The 14,827-nt window shown below is 40.0% G+C and overlaps 1 long non-coding RNA gene across 1 annotated transcript in view; it reads left to right on the top strand.

Moving 5' to 3' along the window:
• Positions 1 to 13,003, top strand: part of LOC110362599 (uncharacterized) — a 65,948-nt gene extending 52,945 nt beyond the window's left edge. Inside the window, exon 4 of the long non-coding RNA XR_010471354.1 lies at positions 12,331 to 13,003. This is a non-coding gene — a long non-coding RNA (uncharacterized LOC110362599). The remainder of the gene's footprint in view (positions 1 to 12,330) is intronic.
• The last annotated feature ends 1,824 nt before the right edge of the window (positions 13,004 to 14,827 follow it).

The following is a 14,827-nucleotide window of genomic DNA, read 5'->3' as shown; positions in this document are numbered from 1 at the left end:
TTTAGCACTGGGGGCAGTTTCCTCTTTCCACTCACCATTGCTTCCTTTGTGCTCTTTCTAAAAATAAGATATTGACAGCTTTAAAAAATGAGGAAGGGAAGAAATTCAAGTCATTTAGTGCTCATTATAGCACAAATCCAGCACAAAAATCTAGCCTCTGCCTAAATACACAAGTAGTCAAAATCAATGAGGTTTATCCAAGCGCTTAAAGGTACTGCACCAACGCCTCAATATATCCTGCTGAGCTTCTTTGCACCAGGGATGCAAGAATACCACTGCTTTTCCTCAGGAAAAACCCTACCAAAATATCTCACATGCAGCGGACAGGGCTATACCACAAAATACAGCTTATCTCCTCACTCCCTTGCTCTCCCAAAGACCCTGCTGGGAGTATGCAGTGAGGAGATTTATTTAGACCAAAAGTCATTTCACCCAAACACATCATGGTCATCAAATGTCGTCAGAGTCATCATAATCTCTGACTGTCACTGGCCAGACCTGGAGTAGGTACAACCTGTGTAGTGTGTAAATTGTACGTCTCCAAACACTGCATAAACCTCGGAAAAGAAGAGCCACAGAGACAAATGGAGTCTTTTGAGCCTTCCCAGGATCTTCCCTACTTCATCTCCCAGGCCCTGCCAGAAAGGAAAGAGAAGTTTCTATTTATCTTTGAACATATGGCTGTCCTACAGGAACCTATCGTTAATACTCAGGTAGCTGGTTTGTCTCTGAAACCAGTGTATTCCTTATGCTCTACTGAATGTGTACCAGTAGGTCTTGAAATAGCTGCAGTAGTAATTTCCACATTTCTTTGGTTAAACGCAACCAGAACAGGACTATTTCCAATCACCTATTTGGTCTAAGCCTACTAATGAAAATGCTACCACCTGACCTTTTCAGCCTCTTAATGCTGCACTTATGGAAGAGAAGTGTTGAGAAATTCCTCTTCTTTCAGAACTAAATGGTAGACAAATGGCAAAACAGTTCACAAAGAAATAAAAATCAGAAACATTTGAAAGCATGATTTGCATTCAACTTTCTTAAAAAGATTTTGAAGGATAGGAAAGAAAGCAATTCTATGGATTTTTCTAAAGTAAAACAGGTATGAAATGGGCCTTTCCTAACCTCCCACAGGTGCCAGGGAGGTTTGGTATCTGCCTTCAGCATCCTCACTGTTTTAGCTTAGCCACTGTTATTCCACCACTGCCCTCTCCTTCTAGCTTCCCCAGTAAATTTGTTCCTGACCAGCTCTATATAAATGCCACCTAGCAGGGACAGAACACATTTCTGATCCTTGTAGCAGTGTCAGTCTGGACATCAACCACTTCAGCTGGACACAACCTCCTCTCTCAGGCAGCTATTAGCTTTTCCTAATGCAGGGGAATCTTCTGCTATTTAAATAATTTTTTCCAGAGTATAATTTAAACAGGATTGGCCATAATTATATATGTTTTGGAAATTGGAAAAAATGTCTGATAGGAAATGTACAGTTCCTGCTTTACATCACTGACTTTGAGGCTTCCTAAAGAGCTCTCAAAAGCTTTGAAAACTTTTCTTCTGCTTTTACAAGTTGCACATTTTTGATACTAAAAGTCAATATGCAACAGTTTACAAGTCAACTAGCCCAGCACATTTTCTTTGTTATACAAAGCACAGTATTCCATTGCAGGAGTATTTGTCATTAGAACAGAAGTGCAGATAAAAAATTACAATAAATGCAACTGGCAACAAGGAGGAGAAACAGATATGGAGGGATCAAGTAAAAATAAAAAGACATAGAAGTGCATAACTACCAGCAGATTAGCATCAGCATCTTAGGAATGCTCCACGTTGGAAGGAGAGAGAAACTAAAAGCAACTTGGAAATATTATTAGCTGTAAAGGTTATCCAGGTACTTTTAGAACTGATCCAGGACACCTTCAGGTCATTACTCCCTAAACATTTCTGCAAAGATGGGGGCCCGGGGGTGGGGAGGGGGGGAGGGAAGATACATTGTAACACAGGAAGATAATTTTAGCTGGCGATGATGTAGTATAAATTTCCAAAACGCTAAGAAGATGTTAGAAATCTTTAGAAGGTATGTTAAGAATTCATTTAGCTGACTAGTTAGACAGTCAGCAACTTTAGAAACATATCACCTACCCTAATATTTAGGAGCATATTTAGCTATGTTTTATTGATATAAGAACCCATAAGATTCACAGGTCACTTGTAATTTTTATTTCCAAGAAAAGAAAAACAAGAAAGTTGCAAACAAAAGGCCTGCCAATATTCAAACAAAAAGAAATGTAACCAAAGTGGTAGAAATCAGAAACCACACATATGTAGTCATGTGAAGGTGCTGGCATGCAGAAACAGGTCTCCAAAGCATGTTCTGCCTTTTTTTAAACCAAGAATATGTTCCCAAGGGACTAAAACAGTGACAGCTGCTCCCAAGGACTGGAGCACTTCAGGATGATACTCTGAGCAGTGCTGTCTGTGAAATATTGCAGATGACTAAGGTGGCAATCTGTTCTTTAAATCTTACCTGCAGGCATAAGCAGGTTTGCACAAATGCTTAGTCCAATCCTCCTTCCACTACTTAACTCAGATTCATTTGTTCTCCCTATATAAGTGTTCCTTGGGTATTTCCATCTTTATTCACTTTATGCCCATAAGCTCATGCTCTGCAGAGAGAGGCACACAAATCTCTGTGGCAGAATCACTTCTAGGGGCACACAAATACTGCACCTGAACACTGCACGAGTCTCTAGGAGAAGCACAAAAATTAAAGACAGACAGAATTAGTGTTGGTACCTGCCTTTTGGATAGTAAAGAATTTAAGCAGGAAGTCAAAGGGACTATCAGCCTAAAATGTATTAAGCCCTCTCACTCCCTAAAAAGTGTTCTATCCACCAGATCATGGGGTACGCTGGGCAAGAGCATTCCTTGTTCTCCCTCTTGAAACTGAGCCACAGTGCAGCTGGACCTGAAAGAGCTACAGAGGCAGTCAGATAAAAGGCAACAAGGAATATGACTGTAAGGTAGTGGTTACTTCACTCATCTTGAAGGGAGAAGGCTGAAAGGCTTTGTCCTGTCTCCCAGGTCTGTTCTGGATTTTCTTTAATAAGTCCAGTGACAAACATCTCAAAAACCAGGGCCTAACTCCCATCTTCCTCTCTTCCCGGTCAAATATCTAACTAATCAGATGAAGTCAACATGTCTCTTGCTGCTGTTTCATATGGTTCACCTTCAACAGAAGGAAGAGATGCTCTTATGTGGGATACTGTATGTCCTGGAAGCTTGATTACTTCTGCAGGATGAAGAAGAGAGGCATTTTCTCCGTGTCCAGCTGAGCAGACCCAGTGTTCAGGGCATCACACTGGCCACAAAAGCACTGTGACCACTGCTATGTGAAAGGGGTGTCCCCCTGCTCCCCTTTCCCATTAAGTATCTGCCCTCAGAAGAAAGGTATGCAGACGAGGTGGCTGAGTGAAGCCAAGCACTCAGTATTTCCCAAAGGTCTGCTATATTCTTAGTGGAAGAGGTAGGTACCTAAATTAGATGACCTGACTGACCATGAGAGATGGCACTGCTCATGTGACTGGCACTGAATGGGATGGGGAGGCTGAGCAGATAAAGAATACACCTAAAGCTGGTTTGTACAAATGCATGTATGTGTTTGAAGAAGCAGAAGCCTCTTCCAGCTTGGTGATCTCTCAGGTAATGTCAGGGGAAGTTAAGACACACACGCGCAGACACAGTGTAATGATCCAGCCAGACTGCTATAAGCTTTTGGTTTCTGCTGATACAAACCAGATGTTGGCGAGATCTGAGTTTCTGAGTTTGCTTAACTCCTTGGAGCATCGTTTTAGAATAAACACAAGAAGCATCTTTTCTCACAGCTCTTTTTTCTCTCACATCAGACTTAGCTCAGCTGAACAGGTTATTTATTGTCCAGTGGGAAATGTCAATTACATAGCATCTTTTGAAAACTTAGAGGGAGGAGGGGAAAGAAAATCACTGTGAAATTTTCCAGGCAAAACTGCTTTTTTACCCTTCATTTGATCTGATACAGTGGTTTGCTACTGTCAACTATAGGTCCATTGATACGTTTAAGTAGACCAGAGAAAAATCTCGCACTAGTCAGCATAGTAAGATAAATGTAAATTTAATGTATGGCTCATTGAAAACTCATTTAGGATTTTAGTCAGAGAATAATATCATTCTCCACTCCCTTGTGATTTATTTACTGCTTGAAGAACAGGTGCTTGGAAAAATACTTCACTAGGTCTGTATCTGGATAAAAGAGATCAACATCTATCCTGCTACACTTATGTGAGGTAGTACACAACAAAAATCTGAATTTTTCAACATCATCTAGGGCAACTGTATAAAACTTCACAGCTAGCATGAGCTGCCTTGAGTTATGCCATCACAAATGTAGTACTACTGATGTTATAATGAAATTTGGGAAGGGGCAGGTCATGAAAGGGAAGTTTAAGAATTTTAGCTTGCTGCCTTGCTCTTTGCTCCCATGTGGCAAAGCTGCCCCTAAGAGTCTACCCAAAGCTCCTCCATGGGAGTCAAGAGCCAGCAAGGAGGAGGAAGCGTGTCCCCAGCAATGCTGCTGAGGTCAGCAAGAACAAAGTCTCCCCAGGACTTCTCCCCACTTAACTCTTTACTGCTGAGAGGCACAAATGAAAGCTGAACTCTGTATACTATTATGTGGTGCTCACCGCTACTCTTTAAACTTCTCAGTGCCAAAAGGGGCCGAGAGGAAGAACAGGGGAGGGTAGGACCCTTCCTGTGCCAAATTTGCCCTTTTGGACTAGCTGCACCAAATCCTCTTTGCCTGCCAGATGTCTGCAGGCCATGTCTCTGGCTCACAAATGGGAGAAGCGACCTTTTTTCCTGAAGGAAAATTGCTTCAAACATCAAAATTGTGAGAATAGGCAGCAGACCAGATTATATGGTATGGCAAGGTGTCCGACCAAAACAGCCTAAGTGGCCAAAATAGCTTATTGCACTTATGAAATGAACAAAAGTTACAGAAAAAAAATAACATATGGATGGCCTATAGCAAACTTTCATCTAGCAGATATAGTATTATTTTTCCTGTTTGCACATATTACTGAGAAAATCTATTGCTCTGCAATACATCTACATTTACAAATTTACGCAAATGTTTAGTGCAATCCTTTGCAATAGCACACTGCTGCCTAGCTCACCAGAAGTACATGGGTGGAGGAGCTGGCAGAACTGACTTGATTGTTTTCATTTGAACTGATCAATAACATCAAATAATTTGTAAGAATTATAACTGTCCACATAGCCACTATCTCTTATCATGTAAAATTTGATTGTGCAGTTAGCTGTTCATGAAAATCAAATTAATTTTATGATCAGATGACCCCTTCACAGAAAAATTGCAAAATCTTTTATTTGTTTCTTTTGTTTTGTTGGGGTTTTTTTGTTGTTTTGTTGTTGTTGTTGTCTTGTGTATTTTTTTTAATATGAACCAGCTCTCTCTCCTTCCCCCAGATCAGCAAGGATGATCTGTCTATTCCAGAGATAAGATTTAGCATAGCCTAGTAGAAAGCAAATAGCTGGAAAGGCCACGTTCAGACTGGGAGGTACAAAAGCATGCAGCAAGGCAGCTCTATAGAGCATTGGCTTACAAAACCATGGAGGACTCCACTGTAAGTGGATGCAAAAGAGATGGTGTTTGCAGTGCTGCAGATGTTTAACCCATTCGATGAGCAAACAATAGTAAAATCAGTCTACTGGATGTGATGAGTCTTCAGGGATATATGAACATGTGCAAGAAACACCCTTCTTTTATTAGGATCAGAGAAAAGGAATCCTGAAATTCCCTCTTTTTGTAATTGGGGTTGCAGTCTGGAAAAGATTGAGAACCGCTGTGTTAGAGAGCATCAGCTTCTGGCAGTAATCAATCCAATATCTTTTCCAAGTGGTGGAAGAGGTGATAACCCATCTATACTGCCCATAGATCACTATGAATAGTCTAGCAGTCTCACTGATCAGCCAGGCACCTGAGTAATATTCAAAAGGAGACAAAATAATTAGCTCCAGCTGTGGATGTCGAACATACATCTAACTAAAGCATCTCTCTCTTTAAAAAATGTCCTCCTTCTGCCAACCTTGTAAAGGGTTTGCTCAACAGGCCTGGTTTCCCTGGTCTCTGTACATCTGACAGCCCTGGTACTGCCAGCTTCTCTGCAATCATTCCCATTTATTAGCTGGAGGCTGACAAGTCCATTGAATTCCATTCAGCAATAAAGCATGTAAGGAGTGACACTGTCTTCTGCTTCTGGGATTACTCACTCACTTTGTTTTTAAGCAGTGCTTGAATGCTTTGCTGGAGTAAACCAAGCCACTCAGCACCATCCAGGTTCTGGCACCACAACCCTAGAGACTGCAGTCCTACATCTACCGTTCTACATAGAAAGGTGATGAATATTCATAGATGGGTAGGTAAATCACAGAAGATTTGAAGGAAGATGATCAGAATGAGTTATATTGGTGTGATCTTTAATGCAAACAAAGAAAACCTTCAAACCAGATGTTTTAAGAGATCTTTCTCTAAATAGAATGCACTAAAGGGAAACAGTCCTGGTTTGAGAAGGTACAGGACGTGCTGGAACGGCCTAACACACTGGGATGACAAATTTGGGCTAAACATCAGAAATTAACTATAAAATCAGTTGAGCAGAAGTACAGACTCTCAACAGAGGCAGGTGAAACCAGAAAATATGCAGCTATGCAAGAACAAGTAACATACCGCAGGACCTGAACCAGGGTATGGTCCCACAAATGTGAGACAATTTTCTGGATCACCCAGGTTGATGTTGTATTTTTCCCTATCCATTGATAGACCAAGCTTACTTCTGTTGGAGCCAGCGGGAATTTTGCCACAGACTTCCAAGGCAGCAGCAGCCCTATCATTTGGCTGTGTACAATTTCAATTGAAAAGTCTATGAATTACATCGTTCTGCCCTTGGAAGCTGAGAGATGAAGACAGCAGGATATGAAAAGAGCAGCTCAAGCAAATGGAAATAATTTTAAACCTTTTATTTGTTTTTAAGGAAGATATTCAGTGCAACATATTCTTTTTTTTTTTTTTTTTTTTTTTTCCTCCTGTTCTTTTAGAAATAACTGTCTGGTGTGATTAAAGTGTATTTTTAACATTGTGTTTACTTTTCACTGTCTACAATTTTGATCCTGTGACATCTATTCACCATGTATAAAACTCATTCCTATGCAACTGCAGTTACACAAAGAACCTTCACATGTAGTATTTTCTGAAAATTTAGAAAGGGACATGGGATAGTGCCAGTAGATGAAGACTGATGTTTAGATGGCCTTGGCCCAGCTCCAGGCTTCCTAAATGCACAAGTATAAGTCATTAGAAAGATGTCAGTGTAGGTTAGTAGGCAAATGACCTTGCTGCTACAGGATAAGGGTACTGACTGAGCATGTGAGCACACATGAGGGTGCTTGTCCAATCAGTCTGTGGAGAGGCATTCCTGTGGGCTCAGGGATGCTGCTCCACAAGCCAAGCTAGCTGGCATCCCCCCTGGTCTGTCTGGCTCCCCTCCATGGCGCTGTGTGGTGCTGGCTTGGATTAGCCCCATCACTGGCATCTCAGTTGCTCAAGACACTTGTGTGTTCGGCTCACACTGATTTTAGTGAAATTTAGGCGCATAAAGCAGGAAGCATTTTGGAGGATCTCGACCTCAATTCCCTCTCTGTAAAACAGAGACACTTGCCTTTTCTCATGCTCCTCACAGTCTGTTTAGATCTGTAAGACCTTTAGTCTATTTTCTTGCTTTGTGTATGTGCAATGTTTAGCACAGCAAGGCTGCAGCCCCTGCAAATGCTCTATTAACATAAAACAAACATATTATATTTAGAATTCACATTTTAATTGTGAATCAGCATTGGCCTTGAAATAAAACTTCCTTAAGCCTTCAGAAGCAGTAGCTTGCTAGCTTCAAATAAGTACCACCAAATGACTCCAAATGTAGCTAGAGGTCATTGCCAATTGGGTTGGCTCAAAAGTACTGCAAAGATCTTTTTCAAAAGTGTTTTTCTAGAGATAAAATGCTACTCTCTGCCCCTTTATCTCCCCATTCTCCATATTCCGTAGCACTGTGACCTTGTCATTACATCGTAAATTAACAGAGGTATTAGGATAACTCTCCCTCTTGTATGAACACAGCTACAGCAAGTCGCAGCCTGAGTGAAACCCAGTGATCCAAAGCTGAACCAAAAAGTTGTGAGATAAAACACTGAGAGCAGCAACAGACAACAACCTGTTTTGGCAGAGAAATATTTATTGTTGTTGTTTTTCTTTTGTGAAGGCATCAAGTCATGAAGAGGAGACTAAAAATCTTCCACTCTGTAAATCCTTTTATCCATAAGGTCTTCTTCACATTTGTGCCATGTCTTCCTATTTAATACTAATAAACCACGCTCTCTTTCCATAACACCCATAATCCTTTGATATTGCATGGAGCAGGGTTCTGAAGATTTGCAAGCCAAGACATTTTTAAGTGATTTATACAGTGAAGTAGAATTTCCTCTGCCCACCTGCAAAAGCTGGAGCATTTCTGTGATTATAGTTCATTTTTAAAAGTTTCCATTCCTGTAGAGTTTTTTATTAAAAAAAGAAGAACATTAAAGGGATTCATATATATGTTCCTGCTACTTAAATCTTCAATAGGTCTCACAGTGTGCCACTTGGAAGAACAAATTTTATTTCATTTGAAACAATCTGCTTGCTACATGCAATTGTTTTAGCTGTAAATTGTTTTGTTACACTATAAACAAACAGAATAGAAAAGTATCAATTACACATGCAGAATTTTTCCTCTAATAACATTACCACACACACTTTTTATTGTAGAATGAAGTAGTAATCTGTTCAATTTCATTAGCAATGTCACACTCTTAACAGTTATTAAAATAGTTCATTGAGGATCAAATTAGAGCAACCAAATGCAAAAAAAAAAAAAAAAAAAAAAGAAAAAATAAGTACTTCTCGTACAAAAACATTTTGTTAACATCCTCAGTTTAAACACGGAGTAGCAAGATAGTGGCACACATTTTCATATCCCATTGCCTACTCCCTGAGCCTTGCTGTCACTTGTTAACAGAAAAGAACCTCAAATTAGTCAAAAGAATAAGTATCAGAGAATATTGCATTTAGAACAAAAGGAGAAGTTATTAGCAAAGTCATAAAATCGCAGCCACTCTGCAAGGATTACAGACAATGAAGCAATGCTCAAAATTCTAAACTAACACAAATAAAACGCCTTGTGGAAAATCAAGAGAAGTGCCCCTACATTTAAAATAAAATGTATGGAATAGGCTGTTGAAGAAACTAGCAAAAGCAGCAACCATGGAAGCAAAATTATTACAGGGTACATAAACACTAGTTAGAGGAATATCATGGCCTTCTTCCATCTTGGAAGGCTGTTATGTTACTAAAAGGCAGCAGTAAAAGATCAGAGCATTGTTAATCAGCATGAAAGGAGAAGATCAGCCAAGAACAGCAAAAAATAAATATATTTTTAATGGCTATTAAAAATAGAAGGTCTTCTGGCCAAGCAGGGAGTCTGGGATGTCTGGTTACCTCACTCTAGCAGGAGACACGGTAATTGAATATACCCTTTGGTGCTTAAACAGAGGAGGCCAGTTTTGGCAGCACCTGAGGTACGCAGAAGCAGACAGCCCTGGGAAACCCGGACAGCTGTTTTGTCTGCCCTCTTGGTGTTGGCTTTATGGGGCAACAGCTTCATCTGTTTGTACAGAGCAGCCAAATAACCCTGTGAGACTGAACCACCATTCATAACAATAGCTTAACTCTGCAAAGCCTAAATTTCACCTATGTTAAATATAGCAGGTAGTTTTTCTCACAGCATACAGAATTTCATACATAATTCCTATGCAGAAAATACCATGCCTACATGTTTCCATCTGGGGCTGGGCCTTTCAAGGCACTTAGGCAATAGAAAATGCTAGGTATTTTAACTTCTGGGAAGACTGTCGGTTCAGTGAATGAGCAATATGAAATGGAACACATCAGTGTTTCAATAACTGCAGGCCTCACAGATCGATGAGGTACCCACTGCAGGAGCAGGAGATGGAGTCATCCCTCCAAAGGATTCTAAGAAAATGTTATCTAAATCCTAAACTTCTGGAGGAGGATCCTGCTGCTGGAGTTTTGATATCCCCTGTGATATTTCGGGAGCTGCCAGACATCTCTCCAGTGAAGCTTCATGCTAGACTTATTCCCAAACACCATCTCTCTAAATGTTTTTGGCAGAAGTGCATACAAAATGAGGTCAGACTGCTAGCTCAAAGGTATTGGGTATTGCTCACATACCAAAGACAATTGTTCTGCACGTTGTGACTTTCTTCACTCACTTTCTAGTGCAGAAGTGGATCCATCCATCACAGGAGTTTCTGAAGTGAAACAGAGTTACAAGGCTTATTTCATATGAATATTCAATAAAAATAATGAAGAACCTTACATTACATACCAGATATTGCTTCAATGGGTCTTATTGCTGTACATCACAGTGACTGAGATGTTAAACAGAGCTGATGGCACCTTACTCCAGGGAAACTGGAGACTGGGAAATTAAAAGCACCTAAAACATGATACGTCTGGTGAATCATATGCCAACACACTGTCTCACCCATGGGTCATCTAATATGCAATTTCAAAGCAAGTGTATTTTTCTTAATGCTATTTACAGAACTCTCAAAATGCAAACACAATTCCTTTTGTTGCTCAGACTTTTTCCCAACTGAAATATAACATTGATACGAGTTTGGGTGTTATTTTAGGATGTCTCCAGTCTTTTTATTTTTATCTTGCACTGCTTGTGAAAGTGTCTTTGGCTCCCATTTAAACATCTGTGGAAAATACAAGTAGATTTACATTTCAATGAGAAACTTTCATTGTTTGTTTTTTTCTTCTGAATGAAATCTCTCCTCCTCTTTTCATGTTGTCGTGGGAAGAAATCCAGTTTTCTTCTGCAATTCCTTGTTTTCTTCTGCAATTCCTTATTTTCATCTGGTTCTTTCTGAAACCTTTAGATTACCACTTACTCTTTAACTGGTGGGGTGAAAGGAAGAAGGATCTCTTCACTCATCTCATGTTTTGGCCATTCATTCTTAGCAGGATCTCAAAATTATATAGATTATATTCTCAAGTAATATATTGTGATATAATTTACTCAGGTAGCAAGTTACTGTGATGGGTTTGGATTTTTAAAACTCCCCTTGTTTTTCTAGCATAATGTTCAGCAGTAGTGACTGCATTGATGTATGTGAACTGCAGCATGCCCTAACCCAAGGCAGTTCAAGAAAGCAGCAGTTAAGTTCCATGGTACATTTCAGCTGGTGTTCAGGGTCTGGATCTGAAACTGAACCAAATCCAAGAATAACACTCCATTTATTTCCGTGGCTTTATTTACCATTTAGGTTAAAAATAAAAATAAAAAAAAAAAAAAAAAGAAAGAAAACACAGAAGTGCTTTAAACCTCACAAATTGAATGTACTCAGAACTTTAGAGTATAATCCCACAGGTTCAAATTCAGGAGCTAGAGATTTAATTTTCAAGTGCATGGGGTTTACATTTGATAGTGCACTTAAGACGGTCCAATCTAGCACTTTGCTGGATTATTTTATCTTATTTTTTGCCGTAAACTAGTGTAAACTATGGGTCAAATGCTCTTGCCTAAAACAGTGTGGCCACACAATGTTAAAATCAGAATAACTCTTTTCAGGAGCAAGGCATTTTGGCAATTTCTGTTAGATCTCATATAGGCTACCAGGACCAGCTACATATATTATAATATTGCTTGAATTCATGGCACCGGCAACAAGCTACTGTTTGACACTTCTAATTTCAATTCAGTTTTGATTAATTCTCAAAGCTAGGCCTATCCAAAGCTACGAAATTCACAGCATGAGATTAGAAATCTTTTGGAAGTGGATATTACCACCTGTTTTCTAGGACTTCATAAAGTTCAGGATTTTTAATAGCACCTCAGGACCTGTGCTTTCACTCCTGATCACAACCAGAATAGCAAAGAAATTTTAGAAGTGTTTCCACATCATACTGCTCTATTCAGCTTCAGTTCTGGAAATAACCTATATTTTCCAGACAGAAGCACAGGGGAGTCAGTTATGCCAGACTAGTTCCTCTGTCTATGGTATCACCTGACTTCACTGCTTAATAATAGCAAGTTTCTTATGTGCACTGTTAAAGATGATTTGAAAACAATATCTTATCACTTTCTGTTTGCTCAGGCTCTGATCATCCCTCTTCTGCCGGATGAAGGCAAAAATTGCACAACCTCCTGCTCTCTGTGTTCACCTGCAACTTCGAAGAGCATCTATAGGACAGAACCCATTGGAACAGAGAGAAGTTTAGGTACCCTGATAATATACATTGTAAAAAAATAAATAAAATAAACATTGGCCCACGGGAGGCGATGAGAGAAAATCTAGATATTTTTCTTATTCTTTTTCTCCACTTTTTTTCTGCAAAAGGCTAACTGCACACAGAGAAGCACACACAACCAAACTAAATATGCAGCCTCAAAAAGAAAATAAGCTTTTGGGGATTCCTATTTGAGACGGGAGTAAATGGGGAGCTCCCATGTGCTTTTGGTGACAGCAGAGACAAGATTGCAAGGTTTTCACTTCATCAGCATAGTACAGACTATTTTAAAGTATGGTAGATCCCACCTTACTGTTCTGCTGCTTTAAACACTTTCACCCAATTTATTCTGATTGTTTGACTCTTATAAATTAAGGAGAACATCTACAACACCTAGTAAATTAGTGCAGCACTGATAATCAAGTCAAGTACATTTACAGGAGTCCAGATCTGAATCCTCTGTTGCCTTTGGGCATGTCTTCTGCAGTAAGCGATTTCCCCAAACTGCTTAATCACTTTGGAGTGCTAGGATATTTTTGCACTCTATTAATGAGATTAGCTTTATTAGTTTTATCTAGAGTTTCAGAAGATCGTGTAATTTTAAAGGACTAAAGCAATAAAATTGAGGAGGTGGGTTTTGGTGTTTTGGTTTTTGTTAAAAAAAAAATAATCCTAACACGTTTGCCAGCATTGTAAAGAGAAAAAGAAGCAGTTAGAACTGGCAAAAAATTCAACGTGGATGAGACAGGTTATGACTGGGAAATATGGAAAATTATTTGTTCAACTGTATAATGACTTAATAAAAATATGTACTTTACACAGTGCAGGCTACTATATCACCATTGATACTTGTAAAAACAATCTCCTTTTATCTCTCCAGGCTGTGGAACATCTGGTAAGCAGCTTCCACTCTGCATTCTTTGTTGCCCACTAAAACTTTAAGGTTTGAGGAAAACCCATTACCCAACTTGCCCCTAAAAAGTAAATATTTTAAGAGATCCACCAAAATGTCTGAGTATAATTCACTTATTTATGGACATGCTATTAACTTTATAGTTCAAGCCAGTTCTGCCTCAAAGGTTCTGCATGTGATGGTGGGAAGCCTGTTTTTCATGGCAGATGGATGGGAGGAAGGACAGCCCTGCTCAGGAGGAACGCTTTTAACAACTTTGGAGAACTGAGCTGTACAGTGCAACTCAATCAAGTGTAGTAAGCAGATCTGAAGACTGGGTTCTCAAAAATATTTCCACCATGTCTGTCTTCAGAGGGGAATTTTCTCACAAGTATCCTTTTTTAGCTCTTTTTTTTTTTTTCTCTCATTGAAAAACTCAACAACGAAACTCTAAAACCTTTCATCTCTGACCTGTCCCATTAGTGTCCCTCGGGATGGTCATGCTCTTCCCCACTTACCTCAGCTGGTGGTGCTTCTTTCAGCTTCTCTCTGGTCATATCTACGGGTAACACCAGAAGTTGTGTGGGGCAACCATGGAGCTGAGCTTGTAATCATACTCAGAGGGTCTCCTTTGGAACTTAGCCTGATCTTGTTAAAAAGTGGAGGACACAGAAGTGGTAAATTATTATCCAACCTGTCCTAAATCAAACCTACAGATTCAGTGCAGGTACACAACCCCCCAATATTTTGACATTCCCTTTGCTCCAGAGCAGCAAGTTTTGAAACACCCCTATTTTTACATGGTTTGACATTTGCCCAACTCACTGTCAGCTCACAAAGGGTACCTGGATGCCATGAGATAGCAGGAGAAAGAGACAGGTCTGCAGCAACCTTGGCCTCCAGGCACTCTGTCCTGCTGTCACTTGGTCTCAGTCCTCACCATGCCCAGCCGGATCTGAGCCCTGGGGCCTGTTGGGGGCTTGAGAAGCGCAATACTCAGGTCATATCAAGGCCCATATAAGGGTTGTCAATGGCTTTGGGCTCTTCCATTTCCATAAACTTCTAGGGCTGGCTTCACACCAGAGCAAATTTTTAGCAATAGCCTGACAAAATGTTATACAGGGGTGGTTGCTCTGACGAGAAAATGTCTGAGATGCTAACCATAGAATTTTGTGTTAGGAGCCTGGGCAGGATAGGACAAATAATGGCATGGTCCTAAAGATGAAAGGCATTGAAGTTACATCATTTCTAGACATTGTAAAAGGACACTGAAGCACGAATCTGAAAAGGTTTGGTTCAAATTAGCATTGAAAACATATGCACAGGTCTTAAATTGAGCTCTTATGGCTCATACGATTTGTTATACTGGCACTTACCACCCCTGGCTTTGTTTAATCCTGCCCAGATGCGCAGTAATACAGAGACCCAGACATAAGGCATGCACATTGACTGCTCCACCCCACCGCTGCACA

This window comes from Columba livia, chromosome 3 (genome assembly GCF_036013475.1).
Source record: "Columba livia isolate bColLiv1 breed racing homer chromosome 3, bColLiv1.pat.W.v2, whole genome shotgun sequence".
NCBI classification, from domain to species: domain Eukaryota; kingdom Metazoa; phylum Chordata; class Aves; order Columbiformes; family Columbidae; genus Columba; species Columba livia.
Note: the sequence above shows the minus strand (reverse complement) of the source record. Positions and strands in the feature narration are given on the sequence as shown.